Source organism: Pteropus medius, unplaced genomic scaffold (genome assembly GCF_902729225.1).
Source record: "Pteropus medius unplaced genomic scaffold, Ma_sr-lr_union100, whole genome shotgun sequence".
In the NCBI taxonomy this organism is placed as follows: Eukaryota; Metazoa; Chordata; class Mammalia; order Chiroptera; family Pteropodidae; genus Pteropus; species Pteropus medius.
In genome coordinates this window covers 18,146,165-18,169,256 of record NW_024349519.1, presented here as the reverse complement: position 1 = coordinate 18,169,256, position 23,092 = coordinate 18,146,165, and positions in this window count along the sequence as shown.

Below are 23,092 nucleotides of genomic sequence, written 5' to 3'. Positions count from 1 at the left end.
CAAGCAACTTGAGGAATAATAAGATGGCCTCATTTGTAACCTCGAGGGACCAGAGGAGGACAACTGGACTAGAGAGGTTAGGGTGTTGCTTATAGGAGATCACAGTTACCAGGTGAGAGGGCCTCAGGTGGGGAGATGTTCAAGTGGAGAGGAGTTGGGTCAGCATTATCGGCTTGATGAGTGTTGCTGGTACCTACCTTGAAGCCAGTGGGAGCCAAGCTGATGCTTGTAGATCATTTATCTTCCTTCAAGGGCACATTATGTGCTATGTGTGAATAGTACTTTAAGAGGTCACCTGCCCACACCCTGAGACTTTGACAAGCTCAATTCAAATTGTCTAGTCTGTACATTTCAAGGGTCCCATGCACTTCTCTGTTTTTGCTCTTCTCTCCAGTAACATGGGGGAGAGGAATCTTAAGATCCAGAAGAATGAGTCGTTTTTCCCCATACAGTGAGCAATTTTCTCAACTCCATCTAGTAAACGATATAATCATTTTCCATTTATCAATTAATATCACCTATAAAATTTACGTGTATAAATGGACCTGTCTTTGGCAGACCATCATTTAAAATAAGAGGCCTTAAACTTTCATTTACCATGAAAGCTGAAAGATAGTAGGAAAGGAAAGCTGTGGAATATACCCACACTGTCAGTGGTCTGAGGTGGGCGGGCAGTACTGGAACTGCAAAACTCATCAGCTGAACCTACATAAATTTTTAATGTCTGGTGGATCACACAAATGGAATGTTGTAAATTTGAATGGAGAAGATTGGAGAATTTGGGAAAGGAGGGTTATATCCATGCTACTCCGTTAAAAAAGAAAAACAACTTGGGGAGGAATGGCAACAGGGCCGATGGGTTAAATAGAAATGTCTAGATTTTCTGGGTTAAATAGGATTTTATGAACTTGCCTGGGAAGCTAATGATTATTTCTAAGAGAAAATGTGTTCCAGTGTTCAACTCAGAATATCTGGAACATGTCTCCCTTTGTCACAACTCCAGAAGGATTCCCAGGAATTTAAATTCCCCTTTACTCTGGTCTCAGTGATGGGAACTATACCATTTTTAAGCTGAGGCTCCACAGATAGAAAGAGGAACAAGCTTACCCAAAACACATGTGGTAGGTGGGAGTGTTGACTTTTATCTCCATGGAGAAAGGGTATTTTATAGCAATGAGAGTAGGGTCTCTGGTGCTTGGGCCATATCTATACATATGTTTATGAAAAGGAAAAAGCTTGGAAAAAGTGGGAACAGAGTCCAGGACTTGGTGGGAAAGCGGGCTAGAGCTCCCCTTCCTGCACGTAAGTCCTTACTACTTCATGTGCCGGTCAGGGTACAAATGGCTGATAATATCATTGAAGCCTGGACTAACTTCAGAGCCTGCCTGGCACAAAATGCGATATCGACGTAGTATCTTTTTTCCTTTTTGTTCTGGGGACAGGTGGCATGGATGTGCTACCTGGGCATACCCTGCAAACTCATGGAATTGGATGGGGCTTAGCTTGGCCAGTACCTGACAGGTTCTTTCTGTGGAACTAGGGACGATTGTTTCTTACTGACTTAATAGGTTAGAACATGTGACTAGGAAAGCATTTGATTTGCCTTACACAGATTTGGTTCAGAAAAACCTTAAAAATATCCTGAAAATGGTCAAAATTTTCTTTGTTGCCTAGATGCACTAATTTTGTGTTGGAAAAATATATTGATATCTAAGCACATAGAAATGGAAGTATTAGTATTATGGAAAAACAGAGGGATAACTCTATGTCTCTCTCTCCATCCCCCCACCTCTTCTCTCTTCCTCTTCCCCAATTTCCTTCTTTTTGAAAGTTAATTTAATAGATAGAGTAAGCACATCTTTAAATGACTGTAAAAATAATGTTCATTTTCAGACAATTTTCCCAGCTGGAATGCTCTATTTAAAACACTCTGTTTTCATGGCCTTCACTGTTTATTTTGTATTCAGAGATGTGGGCACATGGGAACCATTTGCAGAAAATATCTTTGTTTGCTTCTCCAATTGATATAATACGGGAGCAGAGGGTAGAGGTTCAACAAACTGCCTTTATAAAGCCAGATGTACAACCTTTCCTTTTATTACTACTGGCAAGTAAATTTATGAGAAAAGAAGATAGAAGTTATGCAAAGTAAGAGACACATCCATTCTGTTTCTGAAAGTGTATCTAACACCAAAGATTTACAGAAAAAAGAAAGTTCTTAGTGATCATTTGAGGTTGAATTATATTGGAAATGCTCAGGACCACTTCACTTACTTGCATTGAGAAATAATAATCGATGACAAAAGTGCCTTAGTTTAGACTCTCAGCACATGGATTACCAATGATTGATTGCAAGAATCTTCGTTTATCGCTCTACGTTCAATTTCAATTTACCTTTCCCCCAGTCAGTCTTTTCTATATCCTAGCACCAGAGTGATCTTTAAAACTGTGGGTTTGGCCATGGCTCCTTTTTTTCTTAAAATGTTCTGATGGTTGTTACCTGTTGCATCTAGAAGACCTGAAAACTTGCGTCCGTTGGCTGAAACCAGCTTTCAAGCACATGCATAATTTTTTTTTGGACCACATACTGTGAGCCTGAAAAAACATGAAATAGTTGCCAACATTTAAGAATTGGAGGATTTGACAGAAAAATCTGGATATTCTGCTATTATTTAAAAACTGGAAGCTCTGGTAACACTAATCTTACAGTTCGTATAAAAATAATTGAACCGTTCCATTTGGAAGGGCACGATTTCCCCAGTTTCCCACAGGGTCCTACACTTCCTGTCTTTTTTCTCATTTACATGATCTCAGTTTGCTCATTGACACGATCTGTTTGGAATTTATAGGCACTTAAATTTTCAACTACTGGACTGTGGGCTCAAGTCCAGCCCCTACCCTTATATATAAGGATCATCTGACTCTTATTATCTTTTTTAAGTTCATTTCTCACATTTCTCCTCTTGAACTTTATAATTCAAAAATGCACTTTCCTCTATGACACAGGACTTTCCATCTCTTTGAAAAGCTTTCCCTGCTTACCAAACTTTCTTTTTCCTTCTGTAAAATGTTTTTCTGATTTCTTTTGAGTTAACCATTTCTTCTTGTTTTTTTTTTCTGAACGTTGAACAATACTTCCATGATTGATTATATTACTCTATGTTTTACTTATTTGTATAAAATAAGGAGTAACTTTTATGTAGCAAGTATTCCTTGTGGGGAGTTCCAGGCTTTTAATGAGGGGTCTAACAGGTATTAGGTGATATCTCACTGTGGTTTTGATTTGCATTTCCCTGATGATGAGTGATGTATCATTTCATATACCTGTTGGCCATTTGTATGTCTTTGGTGAGGATCTCTTTTGACAGTCTTGGCCCATGGAGTATTGTGGAAGATGTTAGCTGACTTCCAAGGCTAGGTCATAAAAATGCTACAGAGTTTTGCCTTGTTCACATATGATGGAAGTAGAAGGAAATAAGAGTCAGAGAGAGAAGATAGCACCTCCAAATCACAAAGCTGGAGGAAGGGGCCAGGAGCCAACGACTGTAAGGAATGCAGCTTCTTCCAAGGGAGCACAGTCCTGTGGGACCTTGATTTTGGCCCAGTGATACTGACTTTGTACTTTTGGCCTCCAGAACTATGAGAGAACAAAATTCTGTTGTTTTAAGCCACCAAGTTTGTGGTAATGTGTTACAGCAGCCATAAGAGACTGATACAGATGGCAAAAATACATGAAAAGATGCTCTACATTATTAAACATGAGGGATATGCACATGAAAGCCACAATGAGATACCACTGTGTACTTATTAGAATGGCTAATGTTGGGGAAAAGAAAAATTGACCAGTGTGTATCATTTACTAATTTTAATGAAAAATGGGACATACAAATATATTTTCTTGTGTTTATGTGAAAACTCTAGAAGGATATCCAAGAAACAAATGAGAGGTCACTTTTGGGGGGTGGGGGACTAAGTGGGACCTGGATGAGTGGGGAAAGGTAAGAGTATTTTGACTATATTCTTTTTATATTACTTAATTTTTGATTCTGAACGTGTGACTGTATTTGATTTTTAAATAATGAAGACTTGTGCAATAGAACAGTTAATCTTGGGGTACGTGGGAGGCTTTTTACTGGCAGGCTTCATCTTAAAACATGTGGCCAGGGAGCCTGTAATTAGCTGGGGTTCTCTAAGTTCCAGAAGAATTTGTTGTGAGTCAGTAACATTGCCACTGGCTCTTCTGGTTCTCCCAAGATGGTTCATTCTATTCTATTGGATATAAATTATTTTTATTTTCCTGGGGGTCGGGAAGGGGATGGCGATTGTCTACTGCTGAACACTGTCCTCAAGGAGATGGGGATGGACGGGAGGCCAGTCTGTCACATTCAATTGTTCCAGTGTTCAGGCTGGTCTCTCATTTTCGCCCTTCATGGTAATCGGTGTTTCTGAGTTCCTAGTCTTTCTGGGGCTCTACTGGGCAGACTCTTTTCATCCTTATGAAACCTCTCTGTGTATTCAGGCTGTGGTTTCCTCTGCCCTGCTTCATCAGTTACAAGTCTTCTATCTTCTAACTCCTTGAAATTGGTCGAAATGCTCTGTGGATGTGTCTCCTTTCTCTTTTATTCTCTTGGGGTTTATACCTTTTAATTCCTTTGTTGTCATTTTATTATAGTCTTGGGAGGGAGAAGCAAGAAAGATGGGTCGTCTACTGTCGTGAAGAGAAACTAGTACCTTTATTGGCTATCTTCATCTCCTAACTGGTTTGTGAGCTCTGTGAGGGTAGAGAAGTTTATTATTCATTTAAAAAATATATCTAAAGTATATTAGTCACTGTCTAGTCACAAAAACAGAAACCATAATAAAGATTTCAACAGAGGGAATTTAATATAGAGACTTGTTTCCGGAGGTGTTAGAGGATAGAAAAAAACAAAAGGGGGAACTGACTGAGTTAACATGGAGATAATTACTGGGGAGGCTGCTACCAATCCCATTCCTGGGGACATGAAAGGGAAGAGGTTCAGATTGTCAAAAACTGGAACCTCAGAGTAGGTGACCTGCACAGCTGGGGCTCAGGCCTCTTAGGAGTGATTATGACTGGGTTGCAGCTGGTGACTCTGATGGCCTGAGGTGAGGTTGGGTATCAGTGCCAAAAGTGCTCGAGGCAGGAACCAGCTGTTGCAGCTGGGACTAAGTGCCACTGACAGGAATACTAAGCAACAGGAAAAAAGGAAGGAGGTCGTTGTTTGTCTCCTTGACCTGCCTTCCTGTCTCTAGGGCAAAATTTAACTTGAAACCAACTGGTAAAAGAGTCTAGGAATTATAGTTTGCAGAATCTCTGTCTCTGCCTCACAAAGCACACTATAGAAGAATTAGATTTGGAGTTGAGAGACAATAGCTAAAAATGGCACAAAGGAGGAATATATATATATATATGTATACACACACACTATATTTTTTGTTTTGTATGTATGAAATATATTCAGAAATCTATATTTCTAGCTCAGATCTTTTTTGAGAGTTCCCGATTTGTATTTCTGTTGATCAGTCATCAACTTTTGGTTGTCCCATGGGGGGATATCAAAGGCAAATCCGGAAAATTAACTGCTCAGCACAAATCAATTTACCCACATCTCACTGTACCTAAAAAATGCTACATGTTAACTTTGAATTGAATAAAAACAGAAGCAAAGGGTTATTTTCCAGAGGAAGGATGTTTACCAAAACAGAATGAATCATGTTTTTCACCCAAACTTGCTCTTCTTCCCATGTTCTTATCTCATAAAGTACAACATTGCGTAACTACCAAAGACTATCTGAGGAGTCATTTTCTACAGCTTGTTTTCCCCTCAACCTCCACATTCCAGACACTGAGTCTTGTCTGTTTTGTTGCTTCTACTGTTGCCTCTATTGGGCCCAATGACATTTTCTGTGGACTGCTATAGTTACTTCCTAATTGGCCTCTCAGCTATCATCCTTGTATTCATTCTTCTGATGACCAGAATGATTTAAAAAAAATATACACATCTTACCAGATCAATGTCAAAGTTATGTCCTTCAGTGGATAAAGGTGTTAGTGGTATATAATTTTTCAAGGCCAGTCTAAATTAGGGAGGGAAGAGCAGTGTTCAAGTGTCAGTGACTGACAGAAGGTAGGAAGGAAAGAGGGCTGAGCATGCCTGTGAATGTGTTTGAAATGAAAGAGTTGAAGGGTGGTATGGAGAAATAGAGGAAAAAGATTGATCTTGAGGCTTAGAAATGGAAAAGGTGAGATAAAAGGAACATGAGGTAAAGATTGGAAAGAGAAGAGAGAAAAATAAAATTGGAATCGTAACTTTTATTTCTGTTGAGTCGGGAAGTAACAGAATTTTTGCATTAATGTGAAGGAAATTATTTTATAAATCCCAGAAGTGTCTATAACAATTCCCTAAAAAGATGTAAAGAAAGAGACCCCCGTTGATATTGTAAAGGAGAGGAAAAAATGTAAATCAGGAAATGAAGTTGCAGTTCCTTTTTAAAGTTTGGGAGAAGACCAAAGAAAGTTACAAAAAATTTTGTAGAGTTAGTTTTTTTTTCTTTTTTTCTTTTTTTGTGGGTTACTTTATCAAGAGAGGCACCACCATTTTCATGAGCTTGGAGGACAGTTTCTGACATCTGTTAAATGATCTTGAAATGAGAACAGTTGCAGGCCTGGTGTGGTATAAAGTATGGTTTATGGATTAGGTTTGCCTTCTAAGTGGTTAACTCGGGTACATTTTCTGTTTGAAAAAAAAGAGAATTAAAAATAAAATAAGAAAAATTATGGGACATCGACAGCTGATAAAAGACAATTGGCTCACAAATCTACTAGAAATCGCTATGGGTTGACTTATAAAAACAAAACAACAGAGGCAAAGCAGGGAAATTTACCTTTTCGAGCAAGATGGAAAATTTATGGGAAAGAGGTTGTAAATATTCAAAATTGCCTTGCCCTATCCATTTGAAGATGATGATGATAGAGAAGATAAGAAAGTAGCTAACGTAAAATAGCTATTTCAGTGTGCTATGGATAAATATATCCCCACCATCAAAAGCTTCCTCAATCAGGTTTGAGTTTAAATACATTATAAAAGGTCAAAAACAAATAAAATCAGAAAAGCATTCTTACAGTATAAGTATATATTAGAATTAATAAAACAAGCCATTTGTAATTTAAAAACATCAAAGGGAATCCCTGAACTTCAGTTTACAGATGGGCTATAACAAACCGCACTGTATGTATTCCCATGTGTGACTGGGTGGGATGTGCTTTGCAAAGAATTGCCTGGCCAAGGTGGCCAGCACACTGGTGGGGCTGACCTAGCCAGGAGAAGGAGGGTCTTTTTCTAATTTGTTTACTCAGAGGAAAGAACTTTTTGTAATGCATCCACCCAGATGGGTGTGCTTTTTCCTAATCCATTAAAAGGCTTGTTTAGAGTTAGCAGTACAAATAAAGACCAGGAAGAGTGCTTGGATAGGTGTGGTAGAACATGGGTCTGGAATTATGTAAACTCGAGTTTTAAGTCCTCCATGCATTACTAACCATGAATATGGCCTTAAGTTTCTCCGTCTCTCTCTGTCTCTCTTCTCTCTCTCTCTCTCTCTCTCTCCCCCACCTCTTTTTCAATTTCCTTATCTGCGAAATCACCTAGATTACTTCAGACTGTTGCTGTGAGCATTAAAGGTGAAAACATATGTAAAAGTGCTTTGTAAAACATAATTCAGTCTTCATTCAGTGAACATATATTTAGCATCTACTGTGTACCAGGCACTTTATTAAGTTCTGTAGATATAAAGCTGAATGAGGCACAGTCCTTGCTCTTGGGGAGCTGGCAATCTGTGGAGATGGCAGATGAATCTATAGTTATAATGCATTGTCATCTAGAATGTAAAACACACTATGGACTTGGAGAGGATTGAGGGACCCTCTTAATGTAAGATCCCTGGACCCCTTGTGTGCCCCTCATCAGAAGTTTACACAATTAATTAGATAACTTCAGGTCTGTAGTACTCCATATATCTGGATAGGAAAATACATAGACAGGTAGAGGGCCTCCTCGAGCACACAATTCTCTTTGTGCAAATTAGAAAGAGAAACCCCTTCTGGACAGATAAATTGCAAAATGTGTCCCCTCTCCCCTTGCAAAAACCAATCAGAAAAAGGCATCCCCGTGGATTGAGCAAGTCAGCCCTGGGCAAATACAAGGGCTGGTGGTCAGAGGGTCAGATTGGAGTCATCTCTTATACTCTGGCAAGGGGGCCAGTGTATGAGGCACAAGCTGAATTATTAAATATGATAGTAATGATAGCCAAGGGTAGGTTTTTGTAATACTTGCTTTTAAAGATTGTAATAAAAAAAATCAGAGCAGGATACAGCATATGTATCCATGAGTGCATGGAATTTAGGGGAAGCATTTAATTTTGTCAATTTGCCTTACACAGGCAGACTGATATACTCCTGGGAGGCTTGGGAGCACTTTGCAATATCTGCAGATGACACTTGCCAGCTTTCCTGTGTGAGCCTTAAAGGTGCTAACATATGTAAACCAATTTTGTAGAGGTGCTTCAGAGCCAACCAGGAACACAGGAGCAACTCTAAGCAGTTAGATAGGAAGTTTAAGGTGGGAACTGTTCACACAGGTGACACAATTGCTGAGAAGGCAAACAGGAGGTGATGAGCCAACCCTGCTATTAGCAATGGCGGAAGTTAATGTCACTCCTAGGCTAGAATGACAAAGGGAAGAGTTAGTCTTCTAGAGACTAGAGGCCAAGGTCATGCTATGGTAAATGAAGCCATTGTAGGCTTGAGTGGTACAAAATGGCACTGCAGAGGGAGGAGATGAACCTCTGCTGGAGATGCTGCTGAAGGTGGAGAAGGAGAGGGAGAAATAGCCTGGATTCTTCTCTCCTCTATGTCTCCAGTCTCCTTCTGTAGCTCCCCTGGCCAATTTCAGATCCTCCAACTACAGGGAACCTTGGAAATGCAGCCTGTGGGACTCAGAGCCCCCTGCTCTACCAAGCAAGCCAGGGGAGGGGAGAGGGCTCATAGGCTCAGGCTTGGTACAAGGAGAGAGCAGAAAACATGAGACTAAATTGAAGAACCAAGAACTACACAAAGTTCTTTTTATAAAATAGTTGTTTAGAAAGAAGGAACATAGATGAAGAGAGATCTAGGTTTGCAGTTAAAACATTGGTATACAACAACTAACAAGTCTATGTGTCAAATAAAATGAATATAAACATTTAAAACATGAAATATGAAAATTTTTGATCGGTATTACTGAGACTCAATGAAATGGGCCTATGTTATATGTTTATAGGGCACACATTTTCCAGTGCAGAAATTTCCTTCATGTTGTAATAGCATCAGCTACATGGTATAACAGCCCAGATGAAAGACATTGATAGTTTCATTCCATCATAGCTCAGATCAACCTAATGATGAACTACAACAGTAGCTTCTGCCCAGGTCTCTCTGCCTAGCTCAAGAAAAGGAGTGATTTTTGAGGTCTCTCAAAAACTGCCTGTTACTCGTGCTGTGAACCCTTCTGGCCTTTGGTTCTTGTGGATGCTGAAGTAGAACCAGGTTACTCTAGTTGTGAATCTGGATGCCTAGTGCCAAAATCATTAATTCTGCTATTTGGGACTCTAATGCCTTTCTTTAGGATACCCACTTTGCTTTCTTTTATGTAAGCATCTTCTAAGACAGTGCTATCCAATGCTAGTGTAACTGAGAAATTAAACTTTAAGTTTTATTTAATTTTAATTATTTATAATTTAAATTTAAGTCTATGTGTGGCTAGCGGCTACCATGTTGGATGTTGTATCTCTATGGTGTTGAGACTAAGCCTTTGGATTATCTCACTGGTTTATTCCACAAGGAGAAATAAAATTTTCTTTGCTTTCCAAATAATTCCTGGAATTAAGCTAAATTAACTCAGACCACCAAGATAGACTGAAATTTTACTGCAGCTGCAGACTTTGTTAATAATTCTATTGTTTATGTCCCCAATTCCCCATGCAACCAGGGAGATTCCAAATCTCTCTTCCTTGGCTAATGTGAGTCTAGGAAGGCATACAGCAGCACTGCCATTGTTCAACGTCACAGAGTGGTGTGGTAAGGCATTGGGAAGTTGTGTTTTACTCCTGAGAGAGGGACAGTAGGGCTAAGAGGGAGATCTGACATCTCTCAGAAGATACCACCAAAGAAAATGGCCAATACCAAGTCAAAACAATAACAGAAATAACAAAGACAGGGTGAGACAGATCTCAGAAAATGCCAGTGGAAGGCAGAGTATGACAGTGGACCAGAAGCCTTCTTGTCATATAAAATTACGACTCCTCATAAGGCCACTTGGACTATATTTTTCCCCTTTGATGGAAGAATCATCAGGGAAAATCCCCAAGTGACTGAGCTTAAATCTAAATTGAGAAAATACAAAAGTGAGTACGGTTGCTTCCCCCCAGAAAACCTGAGTTACAGAACAAGAATAGAGTGAGTCTTTCATATACATACCATGGGCATGGTCAAGTATATTTAGAGCAATAAAAAAGGAAAACATTAGAACAACAGAATCTACAACAGAGAATCCCATCAACAGGAGAATATGTCATTTGTGGCATTGCTATATAATGTAGTACTATACAATGGTGAAAATAAAGGAACTATTTGTCCTGGTGTGGAAGAATTTATAAAATATTCAATGGAGGAAGCAAGTCAGAGGAAATATATACATTATGTAAGATAACAAACTGGCAAATCTGAGTAATACTTGCTTTAGGAATACAGACACGAGTGGTAGCAACTATTAAAAAAAGTAGAAGAGTAATGCAGAAGTCGGGACGGTAGTTACCTCTGGGAGTCCAGGAGGAGGATGGAATCAAGGGGGTTCCCATGGTGATGGAAATGTTCTTTTTCTAAGCCTGTGTGGTGGGGACAAAGTTGTTCACTTTTAAAATTATTATTATTACTGAAATAACCCATAATGTTGCAGGAATAGTATATGTATAATGTGATATTTCTATAAAGTTTAAAATCAAATCTAGGTTTATATTAAAAGTATAAAATTTACCTCCAATTCAGGGAGAAGAAAAAAATATCATTCAAGGTTCACAGGGACTTCAATTTAAGCAGTCATTTCCATTTTTTCTTCCTTTAGCTGAGTAGTGTTTGTTATATTTTTATATGCCTAAAATATTTTATCCAAATTATAAAAAGCAGAAGCCACTGTGGCTTTACTAGAGAATCTGCAGAGAATGAAGCCTCAAAAAAGCGATGGACAGGAGGAGAGAACAAGAGGAAAAATAAATGCTAAATTACTCATAGGTTCATTAAAACAGGTGCTATGGATCAAATTCCATAGCAGACCTGTGTTCAGAGCAAGGAGATCAGGGAAGCTTAGGCCTGCTGGCTGAGAATAATGTTAACAGATGGCCGTGAGAACGTAGAGGGTCCTACTATTTCATTCGTTCGCTCGACCCACTTTTACTGACTCTTTCCAAATAAGCCATTGGAAGGCTTTGTTCTGCTCATCTTTTATTTTGTGTGTCCTCTCCAATGACTGGAAACCAAGCTGGAAAGTTTTGAAAAATTCCAAAAATAATCAGTGTAAAGTAGGTAAGGGGTTAAGAGACACCCTAGCACTTTGCTTTTTGTTTGTTTGTTTGTTTGTGTTTGCTTGCTTATTTTTGAGAGGTAGCCTAGGATAAAAGTTAAGCGAGAATATGGGTTTTGAAACCAGACTGCTTGGGTTAAAATTCCAGCTCCACCCATTTCTAGCTGTGTGCTCCTGAGCCAGCTGCTAAACCACTCTTTGCCTTAATTCTGTCTGTAAAAAACATGAATAACTATCTACTTTATGGGGTCATGAGGATTAAAAGAATCAAGGTATGTAAAGACCTTAGAACACATGCCATATAGGGATTTCCTATTATTATTAATTCTAGCCCCCTTAATTTTATCAAAGTTTCCAGGGCTAAATTAATTACTATCTTAGAAATATGTCAGAAATTATCATATCAACTGATTACTCAAGAAAACATGAATAGGATGAGGGGCAGGGCTGGGACAGGGCAAGAAGATCATCAGTTATGTCCAGGTTGATGGGTAGACTAGAGATAAAAGTTTAGGAGTCATTTATGCAGATTTCAGTGGTTGATCTTAAAACAGGTCTTAAAACTCCCCAGGTGACATTAGATACCCTTCATTATGAATAAAAACTCTCCCCACTACTATTCACGTGAGAGGTTTTATCCTTGCTTCATTGCTTCCACTTACTTTCCTCTTAGGATGGCATTAATTTGGAGTTCTGTCTTTTTTCATGTATCCCATTTCTGTAATGACTTGAATGAACAGTGCTAGACATCAAAGAGTGAGGAGAGAATGGTTTGTCATACAGAAACAACAATAGAAGTTATTAGTAGCACACATGGGACCAAATAACAGACTTTGGGAAAGGGATGCAAGCTTGTTTTGGAAACACACACACACACACACACACACACACACACACACACACACACAATTCCTGTGTGATTTAATTCTGATTCTTAACAAAAAACTTTTTGGGTATTTAACCATCTAGTTCTCTGCTTCGTTTCTTCATAATGAGGCCCAGAAAGCATATTGTTTTGTTACTTTATATTTTTCCCAGGTTTACTTATTTTAGAAACTAGAGGTGAAAATAGTATTTTTGAGGTACTGTTATACAATATTTCTTATATCTGGGATATGTTGATATTACTGAAATGTGATATTCTAAATCTAAATTCTAGAGGCATGTGTTACTACGCTGAGGGCCATTCACAACAGTGTAAATTGACATCCTGCTCAGTAGCCTTCCCAGTTATGGTCTGTGTCAGAAGTCTGCACTTTACTATTTAAGAATATGAGTAGCTTTCTCTAGCCCTAAAGGCTAAGAATTGAAAATTAAATTTCTAGAGAAAAATAATCCTTTGATAATTTTGCGGACTGGCTAAACTTTCCATCCTACTTATTTGATTATTATTGAGTGCCTAATTTGTAACAGTCATATTGGTTGTGAAGATGCTAAATCTAAGGCTAGACATTTTTTTTTTTTTCGGAACACTTCATTAAGGTTCTCATTTACTTGCTTTCCTGTGTCACTGTGTTTATGGTCATTGACTTTCTAGTCATGCTTATTGATCCCTTGGATTACATATGCTTTTCCCCATGGTTGTCAATCTGAAGTGGATTTCTTCTCATAAGAAATGCCAGATCACTGTCAGGGGAGTATTAAACAACTTTACGGTTATTGTAGTACAAAAGTGTTTTAGGCAAGGAACTGGCTGAAAAGTGGTCACCTCATCTTATTTTGCTTGGCTTACTTATCATTTGTCTTAGTCTTGAACCAAGATCTCAATATCCATCTTAGTGTGTGGTCTCAGGTTTGGAAGGAATGACCTGGCAGGGCTTTTAGAAATATTAAGCACCCTTTTGGATCATTTACCTACTCAATATAATGGAAAAATGGTACCAAACTTTCTCTGAAATTGCAGCTAATTTATAAGAGTAATGAAGAGGAATCTACCAAGAAAGCGCAGTTCACTACTTGATGATAATTTAGCTTTTAAAAATTATGTTATAAAGGAAATCACTAACCATGGCAATGGCAGCAGTGTTTCTACCAGAACAGACATTTCTGATTAATTCCTTGGCCATTAAACCCTACAGGTCAATCCACTTGAGCAATAAAAATGTAATGAGAGAGGAGTGATGGAGAAAGTTTTCCTTTTTTTGACTGTCAGCGTTACTGGTCATAATTTTTTCACTCTTCCCAGTAGTAAATTGTGAGATGTAAAAATGGCTAAGGGAAAATTTTGAAGTATTAAATACTCTCTACATTGCTATTAAAATAAAAATTCCATCTGTAATAGAATTAAGTGATTCTAAGGAAAGTATTAGGTCTTAATATTCCTTCAGTAGTTTTGTTTTTGTTTTTTTTTTTTTTTGAGGGTGAGGATTACATTAACTTCCCACAAGGAAGACTTAATGACAGTTTCAGAGCTTGGCTAGAGAAAAGAAACAGGCCTCTGATTTTCTTTCCAGCAGATGATGATTTGGGAAGGGGAATATTTATTTTCCTTTTGAATCATGTACACAGTTGCTTCTCCAAGAATACCGAAACTGAATATTTTTCATCCCTATTTTCCTTCCAATTTCAGGGCATACAATAATTTGCTTCCTGTAACTACAGATGGGTAGTTAGCATACTTCTTGAATTCTTAGCTCAACTTAATCTTAAGCTTAATTTGAATAGGGATTCACTGTTTTGTGGCTGGTGGCTACCGAAGCTACAGGTTTTATTGCTTTTCACATTAAATGGTGTCAAAAATTACTGGAGTGAGGATCTGTGGCTCCTACTGCATAGGGAGGAAATATCTAGGACTGTACATGCTGGCCCAAGGCAATATCTCTTAATGTGAGTGTGTAAATACAAAAGTGAGTGCTTAACTTTCGTTAAGTTCTTTACAGTTTGTAAGGCATATTGACATACTTTATATATTTGTGTCCTGACAACTCTTTGAGGTAGGAATGGCAGAAATCATTGTGTCCTCCTTATAGAATGAAGAAATTGAGGTTCAGAGAGATTAAAATAACTTTTCTAAGGTCGCTCATTCAGTAAGTGGTGGAAGTAGGTTGAAGATTCTGAAGCCTTTTTAGTGGCCCTCCCTCCCCCCGCATTAAACCACATTAGCTCTATGCCACATTGCACCAATGCTATGATGATGTTTTCAGATACCCAGAATGATGAGCTTAGCATAAACTAGAACAACAATAATGGATTTGGGAATGAGAAGATGAGGGCTCAAGGTGCAATTCTACTGCTACTTAGTTACGAGACTTTTTAGTTAAGAGACCTTTTAGTTAAGAGATTCTGCTTATCTTCAAGAGGAGTGTTCTCATCACAACCCCTACCCCGCAAAGTGTAACCCTCTAGAGTTTCACAGACATTTCTCTGACTTGTGGGTTGGAAAAATCTGACTAATTCATCTTCACTATTCTTATGAAGGACTCTTGATAGGAAACGTTAGCCACTCTTGGTAGTCAAGACAATTGTGACTTCAGTCTTGAAGAACAATTATTGCCCAATGAATGGAATGATTCTTTTCTGTATTTGAAATTCTTTGGATTCTGTAGGTTGATTATTATGATAACTTCATTTTATGAATCAAGAAACAAAAAGCTTAGAATTTCTAAATGTACTATAACAGTAGCTTCTAAACTCTTGTGATTAATATGTACTGTACTAATATACTGTTAGTAAGTGCTGTACACAGAAATGGAAATTCCAAAGAATGAGAAAAAACATAAAAAATTAAATAAATTAAATGAGGAAAAAAAAATAGTGTTCTCTTCTTTTCTTTCACCAGTGGATCAGTTGGCTTATTCCCAGGAGTATGTGCAACACACATTGGAAACTGCTGGCCTAAAGAATGAAAAAAAATATCAAAGCAGATTATATTGATCAAGAATGTGTGAAACCTTGTCATGTGTTTTGTGATTCATTTTCTCTCGTCCAAATCAAATGTTGATTTTCAAATGCACATGTTAAGAATTAGAGCCTTTGGATATGGGTCATACTAAAGGGAGAATTGATATAATGAAGTAACTTGAGGAGATTAAAGGTATTAATACTAAATGATTATGAGGTACTTTAACATGCAGCAAAGAGACAGAGTCCACATGGCTGAGACTCTAACAACAACAATTGTGAGGATCTAAAACTTTCTTTCAGTAATTGTTTTAATGACTTCCATAATTCCCTCCTTTCTTTTAGTTTGGTATTTTTTGATGTTATATTTTTAATTTCTTACATTTAGTACTTTTGTTTTATTAAGGCATTTAATGGTATAATTTCTACTTTGAGTATAATTTTATCTATGGCCCATGGGTTTTGGCATCAAGTAGTCCCCTTTGTGTTACTTCTGAGACATTTTATAATTATAATTTTGAAATTAACAGGGTCCTTCTGAAGTAATGATTTCTGACTCAAAAAGTAGCACTATATAGTTTTTTAAGGAAAATTTAGGTATATTTATAGGTCTTTCTGAGACTCTTGAATCAAACTTTTCCTTCAGAGTTCCCTCAGGATTAATTCTAAAAATATTATATAATAATGATTTTTAAGAAGTACCTCATATAACCCTAATTAATTATGGGTCAATAGACAAAGCAAGTCAACTTGGCACTGACTTATGGAGAAATCATCTCTTGTCTTATTTCCCATTTCAGGACCATTTACTCCTTTACATTGATCTCAGTGTTCTAACTTACAGCTGTTTTCACTCTGTAGAAATTTTGACCTTGTATACACAAATATACACAATTTAATCAGACTTATACAGATATTAATGACCTTCCATTAATAAAATATTCCAGTCAGCAAGTTAAATTCTTGTCCACTCCAGTATTACTACTTATTATGGTTAGCAAGTTAATCCTGTCTCTTGTGGTTAAGTGATTCTGTTGGCTTATTCCTCTCTGGGATCCTACAGTCTTTCTTGAAACAATGGAACCCATTGCAAAGGCAGCTTTCCCACTTATCTTGATGCACAGAGTTCAACCATTATAGTGTGTTTCAAAGACCTCAATATTTAAATATTTCTTGGCACTGTGATAAAGACCCTGGGCCGCCTTAGGAAACTTAATTGGAAACACATAAATAAGTTATATATGATAATTTTAGTTTATTATTCCTGTCTTTCTAGATATTTGTACTTTTATCTACTACATTATATAGTCTGATATCTCAGCCTCATTTAGCATAGGCCACCAGTGAGTCCCGATCTGAGTTAAGCAACCAAGAAAATAGTTGGAAAGCATCCTGGGTTACCTACAACTAGTATTTTAGGTCCAGTATTTTTGGCATTTGTTTCCATATTGTAATTTTAATAAATCTAAAATTATGTTCTTCTAACTTAGCATCATCAGAATCCATTTTCACATTTATTCTCCAGATTTTCAGTAATAGAAATGAACCAATTCTTGTAATTTTTCTTGTTGTATACTCATAGTTTGAATTTGTAATATACCTCAGAGGGCATGCTGGAATATATCTCTAGTTTTAGGTATAGAAGCAACAAATGGGACATGGGGAAAGTTGGCAATTTTTGAGAAGTGACTCAAAATTTTTGAGAAGTACTTTAGGTGAGATATTCACAATCAAGGCTCTTGTAGTAAGTCAAGAACAGACTTGGCTTAATGGGAGAGGGAACTGCTTCATCCAGCAAGGGAGGATTAGCAGTGTTAAAGGTTTAGGGGTACTAATGGACTCCATTCTAGCTCCTAGGGCCTCACTTTTTCTCAATCAGTTCCTTAACTTGCACCTTAGAGAAGGGCTGTGAAATCAACTTACGTTGCAGTTGTGCAAATTCAGGTCACACTCTATGTCTGACTCTCAGTGATCTCCCCCAAGCAACTACAAGATAGAGGAGTTTTTTTAAGGTAGTCATAGAAACTCTTTATTTGATGATTGTGTCTTGAGCCAAGAATTTTAAATATTGAGGTCGGCACTTTCTTTCTTTAAGCTTTCCTGTGTGGAAACAGGGCTCACCCAGTCTTGCCAACAGAAGGTACTCCATTCCAGGTTACTACAGGTGATCATGTAAGTAACACTTTTGCCTCATATACAATGAACTACCAGTCCTTTAGTGGTCATGGGATCTTCACTGCCTTCAAAACCCATCTGGGGAAGAAAATCAGTCAATGATTTCTGTTTCTCTGAGGGTCTGTTGACTGCAAAATCTTTGGTACCAGTTACTCTGTGGCTTACTGTTCTTAGTTTGAATCTTTTCTTGCTGTTATAACAAAAAGGACTTTCGTAAAGGGCCTTAAGTAGCATACAGAATCTTGAGGATGGCCAGATAATCAGGCTTCAACATTAGAAATGCAAATAAATTTCAAGTTGTACCAATTATAGTTAAAGTAAATCCAGCCTATCCCTACTTCAGGGCCCTAATATTGTTTCCTTTTACCCTGAAGATAATTACCAATGAAGATAGTTTTGCAGAAATATGTATGTATCCAGGGACTTTCTTAATCCTTTTGGCTCATATTACTATTATAAGAGTCAGGCAAAGATATTAAAACTGAAAGGAAAATCCTATACTTACTTTTAATTGGCAAGAAATCACTGCATTAAATGTTTTATAAACACTTTGCTGTAACATGGCCAGTGACTTATGCATTTGTCCTTTCTTTTGCCTAAAAAGATGAGTAATTGACTCTGATTTACCTTTGGGTGAACTTTTGTTTTTGAAAGTAAGCAGATTTTTTTTTGCCCTGAGGTTGAAGAGTTGTTGCTTTTACTTTTGCTTTTTAAGGAAAATAATTACCCTAGTGCCTTTTGTTTTTCCGGCTCTGTTAGCTGTTCATGGAAAGGTAGAAACTCAATTTCTGTTTTATTAAAGCAAAATTCTTCAGTAAATGAACATTGACAAAAACCTGTTTTCTATTCTCTTTTCAAAATGTCCTTTGGGTCCCATGCATAGGGTTTTGGAATTTTAAAAATACTCAGGTAATTGATGATTTTAGATTAAGTGACCAGGGTCCCAGCATTCAGATCTTTCAGGCAAAGGAATGTTGTTTCTATCAAAAAAAAAAAATTCTTTAATATAATAAGAAACAAAAATGAAAGGAAAGCCTAACTATATTGGCTATTTATTCTGGCTGTGTCCTTCATATAATTGCTTAGTTCTCTCATTTTCTCCTTATTTGCTGATGCTAGTGCTCCCAGGAGCTTTTAGACTGTTCTCTTAGAAGCAGACCATCATTTTAGAAAATGTACACAGTTCAGGAAATGTAAACTCATGCAAAATTTTTACTTAATCTCCCTTGAATTTAATATCCTATGATGTTCAATCTCCATCCAGGAGGTCTTTCAAGAGACTAATCTCAAATAACTATTTATATGCCCGTTGGTGACCTCGGTTAAAAATTCCTAATGGTGAATATTTGATTATTAGTGGATTAGTCTGAAATTTGAGCACATATGAGAATAAAATGAGGAAGAAAGTTGTAAATAGTAGAGGATACTATTAGGTCCAGGCTTTGTCATAAAGTGTTGGTGAGAATCCTGTGAATATGGAGAAATAAAGGCTTTCACCATGTCAGGTCAAGTTCCAGAGAATGGACTCTAGACTCTAGATCTCCATGTAGGAGATTTATTGGATGATTTTCTCATAAGTAATACCTGTATAACAGTAAAGAGCAGGATTGGGCAGAGGGAGGAGTTCAGTTATGATAGAGTTTTAACAGCAACCTCGATGATTCCTTGGGGGACATCTGGAATGACCATTTGTGCATACAGTGGCTTGTGTTCCAGTTGATGAACTCTAAGTTTAGGAAACCCAGAGCTTAGGAAACTCCACTATTCCATAGTGGGTTGGAAACAAATCTGCTCAAACTTTATATAAACACAGATATTTCTGAAATGACTTCTAACTAATGCATGGCTTTTATTTCTTATGGTTTGGACTCAGAAATTTTTAGAATGAGATCTCAGAAGCTTGGGCAAGTCTTGGGATTGCTTTATTACTTAAGGCATAGGTAGATGCAAGGCAAGTGAGGTTTGGGAGAGAAGAATAAAGTATTATTCAAATCACAAGACATTCTGCAGCTGTGATCGCATAACTGAGGCTTTTAGCCTCCACACACTCCCTTTAGCTATCTTCTGTCCAGGGCAGAGGATTGATTACAAAACAGCCGCTGCTGATCTCTATCACTGTTGTTATTTCTAGCTGACATCTTCATCTCAGAAGCATCATTTTGGAGTTGGATCTGGGTCTCACCCTGTCTCTTTTGTTGGGTCATACGGCCAAATGCAGCACCTAAGACTCTGGAGAGTCTACACTTGGCAGCTGCACACAGACGCTAAGAGCACCAGGCTTTGCTTAAAATGCTTCAAAGCTGTGATTCCCGGTTACCAAGCCCAGATTAGGGAAACATGCCCAGGCCTATTTGGCTTTGTCCTGGAGAGCCAGTGGCCCTCTCTTTCTGTCTAGAGCTTAATCATTTTGCCCGAGCAGATGTACCATGAAGTCAGTGACACTGACATCACCTTTTCTAGTTGACAGAAAGTTTAAAGCTAGTTGCAGTTGATTCTCACTTGAGCCCAACAGTTTCAACTTGAGCCTTAAAAGAAATTTAATCATTTATGTCTGGCTACCATTTCCAACTGCATAACTTTTACGATAGGAATTGCTGTTAGAATATTGTGCATAAAAAGTGAGTCTGTGATTTTTTAGGTTAATTTTCCGAGTTAGTCTATTGTGTCTTTATTTTGTAGGCTCCTGAGTACAAGCTTCCAGGAGAATTAGGCCTCAGTCATCATAGAAGATTCTAATACCTGAAAGTTTGTACATGGTAAATTAGGAAAAACTTGGTGTGCATGTAAAAATGAGTAGATATGAGTTCTATTTTATAGATAGAGGAACTGATGTTTAGCAGTTAGATAACTTTAACAAGGTCATATAATCATTAAATGAGAGTATTGAGATTTGAATGCAGCCCCAAATCCAAAGCCTTGTTTTAAACCACTGCAGTATAACCACTGCTCTTGTGCATCAAGACTGCTTTCTGTTCTAAGGGGCTGCAGTCCTGGAATATTAGTGACAATGATTGAGCTACTGATGCTACCATTTTGGAAAATGACCTCTTCATAAAACCTGGGCGAGCTCTGTAGAAGTTGAGTTGCATCTATAATGCCTCACCGCTCAGTTCACTACTCGTAAGTAGAAATTGTTTCCTTGAATTGGTTCTGAAAATCTTACAGCTTAAAACTCAAGTTAATGAATTTTTATGAATCACTTAAATATGCGCAAGGTACAGTTTTAGGTTTTTTTTGGAAACAGAAAATCATTTATAATCAAGGTAAACTTGATACGAGCAAATGAAAACATAAACAGCTGCCTAGGGGAAGATTCACCCTTTCTTTAAAGATTATCAGGCTAAAGCAACCCCTTAAGGAGTGGTCTTATGATTAATAAAAGTATGCGGTTACCCACATGGTATGATATGAGAGGTATTCTGGACACACAGCCCACCCAATCCAAGGCTTTATGATCGTATTTGAAATTTTATTAGAGATTCATTCCTTTGAGATGTAATAGCTTTTTAGACTTTGTGAATGATTATTAAAGTTCAAGACTTTGATTACATATATTTGAATACCAAGGGAGGAATACCTTAAAGACTTCGCTGATACCTAAGGGAGGAGAATTGGTAGCTAGCTAAGAGAAGCACCCTGAGGATTGTGATTGAGTAGGCAGTAGGTAGAAGCAGGATTCTCTGGAGTGGAAGGGGACACACTTTTTAGCTTGGAATTCCTAAATATGTCTTACACAAGCTCCAAATTTCTTTAGATTTTAGTATAGAACATATTGTTTGTTTTTCACATTTGTTTCTATATCACCATATAATTTTCTCCTAGTTCTGTTGAAAAACATGTCTGTGTTTCAGACATGCACGCAAATACCCATCCCAAACTTCAGAGCTAATACAAGAGTAGAGGTGATTTCTTGGACTTCGGTATCTGGTATGGCACTGGTTAGAGGTCAGGGTTTAGAATAAATGACTTTTATGTCCTTTCTTGAACTATAACTTAATTAATAACATGGTGAAGAGATGAAGTAACTTGGTGAATGATGTGTGATTGGGAAGTGGGAGAATTAGGTGTTTCTGTCTCTACATCTAGCCCTGCGTTCCATACCCAAGAGCCTCTATGTTTTGTTTTGTTAAAAGGAAGGAAATAAAAGTATCAAGATAAGCTTTTACTTTTCCATAATTCATCTTAGCTTGTCCCTAAGTGTGTAATAAAACTAAACATTTATTTCCTTTAGGATATCCTAATCTCTGAGTTTTCCTGGAACTCTGGAGGGAGAGCATACCAATTGCTTAAAAGTTTGCTTCATAATCTCTGTCCCTTCTCAGACCAGTAGGATCAGGCAGCATAGTGTCAGAAAGGCTGAGCATTCTTGTCTAGCATAGTCTTTTGAGGGAATGCTATTCTTTATTGATAGAAGATACTGCAGCAGAACCCCTGGGAAATGATATTGTTGGGACATAGGGTTTACATTTGCCTTTGTTACTAGGTTTGACTTTCATGGTCCTTGAGACTGAACTGTGGCATAAGTTTCCATTTTATTTGAAATCAGTTCACTTTTGTACTCACTTGTTGTTCTTGTTTAAGGAAAGAAATAATTTAATACCACATTAATTATGTTGCAGCAGGGATTGTGAAGGAATGCCAGACCGGTCCAGTTTGTATTTATAGGATACTTCTGTTCTTTCCATGAGTATATTATCAGGTTCATTCACAGCAATGATTTAGGGAACCCAAGATCCAAGTTTCTTTGCCTTTCTGCCTTCTCCCATTCATTCTCTCCTTCCTCTCCATTGTCCTCTTTGCTGCCCTTATTGAGTCTTTAGGCTGAGAGTGGAGTCATACTGGTTAATGGCTTTCTGCAAATGGATCTCTGACTATATTTCACAGTGAAATTTCACAGTGAAATTGAATCTGAGGGTTTCATAGTCTGTTTAATCTACAGCTGCTCTTGGCTCTTACTATCAAAATGAGCGTTAAAAAAATTGGTCAATTATATAATATGAATTAAAGATTGCCATCCTGCTGAGGATTCAGTCGGCCTTAAAAAAATACCTTACTTGCTAAAACAGTCTCCATTTGAGTACCAGAAAGCACATAGAGCTTTGGGTCATATGTTAATTTTATATTAAAAGATCAATCTTCACACTCTGATTTTATTCAAGCCCACATGAATTCCATCTCCATGACTGTGGCTTGAATTCCAGAAAAAATTTGCATGCCTTTTCTGTTTTCCTGCTTTTTCACAGATATATTTTAAAATCATTGTGGTCTAAATGTTTAATTCTGGAAGAACCAAAGTGATAAAGAGCTGGAATTGCTTTATATTCTACCATCTGTTTTACCATTTGTCTTCTGTAATGAGAACATTAAATTGAGCTTCCCTACCTACTTCTCTTTAAGGCTCTGATTTAGTGCATACCAGAAAGACATGAGCCATTTGTAGGTCTTTC